Source organism: Octodon degus, unplaced genomic scaffold (genome assembly GCF_000260255.1).
Source record: "Octodon degus isolate 3935 unplaced genomic scaffold, OctDeg1.0 scaffold00111, whole genome shotgun sequence".
Taxonomy (NCBI): Eukaryota; Metazoa; Chordata; class Mammalia; order Rodentia; family Octodontidae; genus Octodon; species Octodon degus.
In genome coordinates this window covers 341,372-346,620 of record NW_004524687.1, presented here as the reverse complement: position 1 = coordinate 346,620, position 5,249 = coordinate 341,372, and positions in this window count along the sequence as shown.

Here is a 5,249-nt window from a genome sequence, read left to right as displayed (position 1 = left end):
GCATTAATGATCCAATCTTCCAGAAAATTAACAATAAAGAACTTACTCCACTGCCAAAAGAACAGTACAGTTAACACTGACTTAATAGTGAGAAAATAGAAGTGTTGCCCCTAAGATAATGAATAAGGAAAGGATGTCCCTTTCACCACCTCTTTTCAACATTCCTTCTGAAGTTCATGTTAATGCGGTAAGAAGAAATGTATGCCAACTAGGAAGAACTGAAACTGCCTTAGCTTACAAATAATATGATTATTCATGTAGAAAACAGAAAAAAGGGCTGGGGAGATGGCTTAGTAGAATAAGTGTTTGCCTGGCAAGCCCAAGCGGCTGAGTTCAATCCCTCGTTCCGCAAAAGAAAAAAAAAAGAAAAGAAAAAATTGACAAAAATTTCTAGAATGAATAAGAAATTTAAAAAAGTTAAATGGATGCAAGGTTACTATATAAAAGTAAATAGCTTTTTTCCCCTGTATATCCTCAATGAACAAGTTGAATTTGAAATTAAAAGGTGTCTTTTGCAACAACACTCTAAAAATGAAATACTTAGAAATAAATCTATCAAAATAGGTACACTATTTGTATGAGAACAACTAAAATATTTTGATAAAATAAATAAAATAAGTACCAAATAATTGGAGACATAGTCCATATTCATAGATAAGAAGAGAAATATGAAGATGTCAGTTCTTCTAAACATGCTGGCTTGTTGAAACTTAAACTCCTGCTGAGTTATTTTATGCATATAACTGAATTTTTCTAACATATATATGTCTATTGAAAAAAATTTAAACTTTATTATTTTACCCTATGCCACAATACCGCCACAAAAGATACTATGAACAGAATATCCAGGTGATAAGGTGAACCCATGAGGTAAGTTTATTCTCTGTCTACTCTTCCTGTTTTGTCTTTGTTTTGATTGTGACCTAGTAGCACTCAGAAGCACCAATAAAATTCCTTCATGTCTTTTTTTGTCTTCTCCTTTTCTCTATTGAAGAAACTCATCAGTAGGTCTTTTTTCCCACTCTTATCCACCCCATTTAGTTTAAGCTTGATCCCATATCCTTCTGCGTGGTTCCTCCTTAATAAGTTCTTTAATTTATTAGCCTGTTCAAGAATAATTTCGGGGGCTGGGGAGATGGCTCAGTAGAATAAGTGTTTGCCTGGCAAGCACAAGGGCCTGAGTTCAATCCCTGGTTCCAAAAAAAAAAAGAATAATTTCTATGGCCTTGCTAGAGTGACCCTCAAAATCTCATCAGATGGACTTACTGATTTACCTATGTATAACACCATATGGCATGGTAGCCAACATATACAGAATAGCCAACATGATACAGAGGAGAAGAATGGAACTGTAAGATTGACACTACTGATTTCAAAATTACTATAAGGACCATGGTGATGCATACCTGTGGTTTCTGCTACTTGAGAGCTTGGGAGAGAAGAATTGAAAATTTGAAGGCAGCCTCACAATCTGCCTGTCTCAAAACTACTTTTTAAAGAAAGGATGCAGGTGTTACTCATTGGTAGATCACTTGACTAGCATATATGAGCACCTGGATTGCAACCCTATCAATGAAAAAGGAAAAGAAAGAAAACTATAAAGACGTAGTAATCAAAATGACATGGTATTGGCAAATGTATGGAACAACTGATCAGTGAGGTAGAAAAGAGAGACCAAAAATCTGTCCAAGTGAATATGGTCCCTTGATCTTTAAGAGAGATGCAAAGGTCATATAAAAGCACAAAAAGAGTCTTCTCAAGAAACAGTGTTCAAAGAAATGGAAATCCAGATTTTAAAATATGAGTCTATTGTTGTTAGTGGGAATGTAAACTACTGCAACAACTATGGAATTAAGTATAAAGAATCCCAAAAAAATCTGGAACTAGAAATTTCATTTGATACAGCTATTCCCCTTTTAAATATCTTCCAAAAAGAGTTGGATAAGTCATATTACAGTGATCCTTGAATACAAGGTTATACACAGTGGCATGACACTCATCCTTAGTGAAGGACATATTTAAGTCATTTGTAGGAAAATGAATGCAAATGAAATAAATCAGACACCCATGCTTCAGTGTTGTATGGTTTCTTTCATATGTGAAACCTAAAATATAAGTAGAGAAAAGAGGAAAATAAAACATAAATGACAGAAAACAGGGGCTAGGTCTTTTGTAGAAGGGGAGGGGATCAAGTGACAGAGAAAAGTGGGAGGAAGCAGTGTGGAAGAGAAAGGGGCAAAAAAGTGATTAAGATGTATTGTGAACATGTACCAACTCCCTGTGCTGAATGTAGTGATTATGCACAGAAGTGATTTACTCACAAAAATAAGGTGTCAAAAAAGATACCAATAGGATAAGAAAGCTTATAACATAAAAATATGAGTCTAGGCACAGTCCTGCTGCTCTCCTATAAAAATACTATCTCCAAATGGATCATAGACCTAAATAGTAAGATGCAAATTATAACATAGAAGATATTATAAAAGTGTTGATGACTGTGGTCTGCAATGACATTTTAGATAAAATATTAAATGCATGACCCATGAAAGGAACAATAAGCTGGACTGAATTAAAATGGAAAACATTTGCTTTTAAAAAGACAATGCCACACACTTGAAGTAGTTACAAAAGCTATCATGGAGCACTGTCATGAAAAATATATCAAGAATTCTTTGGCTGGCCAGATAGTTCAGCCGACTAAAGAGCCTACTTAGGCAGAGAGCAGTGGCCAGTGTTTGATCCCCAGCATGCCATGCCATCCCCGCCTCACCCCCGGAGCATGCTGAGACAGTGATTGAGACTGGGAGTGGTGGCATGCTCCTGTAATCCCAGCACTTGGGAGGCTGAAAACAGGAGGATCACTATGAGTCTGATCTACGCAGTGAGATCCTGAACACCTTTTAGACTCTGTACCAAATACATTTTAAAAAGACAATTTTTAAAATGCACCAATAAGAAAATGAACAATTTGCCAAAAGTGATACTGCACATCCACAATAGCGGCACTCTCATAGGCTAAAGTAGGAGAATTACATGTTTGAGTCCAGCCTCAGCAATTTAGTCACTGAAGGGGAGATCCTGCCTTAGAACAAAAACTCAAAAGAGCAGGGGATGTTACCTCAGTGTGAAGGCTCTAGGTTCAGTCCCCAGGACAAAGGCCACATGAAACAAATGAACAGCCCAATAAAAAAGTAAACAAAAGACCCAAAAGATCTCAACAGAGAAGACATATATGGCAAATAAATGTCAAAAGATGCTCAATGTCATATCTTTACAGAATGGCAAATTACAGTGACAGCTACACACAATTAAAATGCTGAAACATCAGGGACACTGACAAGACCAAAGGCTATCGAGGGCTTGAAGCAATAGGAATTCCCATTCCTTGTTGGTGGGAATGAAAAATAATACGTTGGAAGACAGTTTGGCAGCTTCTTAAAAGAAATGCTGAACTATATGATCCCTAACCGGATTTTAAGCAAATGAATTGGAAAGTTCTGGCCACACAAAAACCTACTCAAGGAGGTTTACAGAAGCTATATTCATAACTGCCCAAATTTGGCAGCAACTGAAGTCTTCTTCAAATTAGGTTAATGGAGAAATAAACTATGGTCTCTAGAGGCAATGGGATATAATACAGCACTTATAAGGACTGAATTATCAATCCCTTAAATGACATGGAGGGATCTTAAATGCATATTGTAAGGGGAAAGAAGTCAACCGAGAAGGCTCTATGCTATATAAGTCCAGTGATTCATGTTCCTGAAAGAGAAAACTGGAGATAGTTTGAAGATAGTGGTTAGAGGGGGCAAGGGAGATCAGGGATGGAAAATGGCAGAACAAAGGATTTTCAGCTCAAGTCCATTAGCCAGTTATAGCCATATGACATTATAACAGTTGATCTGTGTCTTTACAGTATACAAACTTGTAGAAATTAAATCTCCAAAAGAGAAACCTAACAATCTATGGACTTGGGATGGTAATCACGTGTCAGTCATTTTGATATACGTAACACTCCCATGCAGGTGGAACAGATAGGTCTTGAGATATACAACAATTCTGTACTTTCTGTTCACTTTTGCTGTGAATCTAAAGCTGCTCTAAAAATAGAATTTATTTTAAAGGACAAGAAAGCAAATCAGATATAATTACAGTAATATGTCACTCACTGACATTCTAAGAAATGCATTAAGGGATATATTTTAAAAAATGGGTCAGGTGATGTCATCGTTATGCAAATATCACAACGTACCTACACAACCTTAGATGGTATAGCCAGCTATCACTTCGACTGTGTGGTATAGACTGCTGTACCTAAGCTACTCATAGGTGCAGGAAAGATGAGTATTGATGTACCCAATCCCATTTAAACATAGAAAGTTATGCTAAAATATACCATGAGAGATTTGAAAAGTATAGTGATATAGAAGACTTACTGTGAATGACCCTACAGAACCAGAAGCTGCAGTGAGTGACCACTCTGTAAGAAGTGCGTCCGCTGAAGGCCCAGAACACTACTGTACCCAACTATCAACTTGATTAACACCACATATTTGAGCTACACTCAATTTATAAAAATATAGTTGTCTTCCTTCAAACATACATAGTCCTTAACTTTCTGTATCTACTTTTATTTTTCATTTTTAAACCTTTCTTGCTCTTTGGAAATAGCAGCTGAAAACACGAACACATTTTATAATTATACAGTAATATTTACTGTCTTTGAATACTTCTTTTGGAATCTTTGTTCTAATGTTAGAATCTCTAAATTTTATTTTTCACCTGTAAAGTTTGTATTAAAAGCTCAAATACCAACACACCCACTGGTTTATATGTATACAGGTCTACAAGTAATCTCATGAATATGTGTGACTTTCTTTGGCATATTTACAATGTGCATTTTTGCAATGATGGATAGAACACTCACAAGGTCAAGGTCACCAGTACAACAGTTTTCTGCTCCCATGACTTCCCGAAAAGAAGTTCAGGGACATAGAGGAATGAAACTGTCACCTTTTGTGACCATAAAACCTTCAGGAGCTCCATGAAAACCAGCCTCGTTTCTCATCTATATGTACATATATATTTCTCTTCTATGTATGAATATATAGTGAGATTAGAATATTTTGCTGAGTTTACACACCTATAATAAGCAAATAACGGAACTTAACAAAAAAAGGGATACAGATGAATGTCCATTTTGTATCTGTGTATTCAAAGTGGTTAGGATAGATATATAGTTACATTCT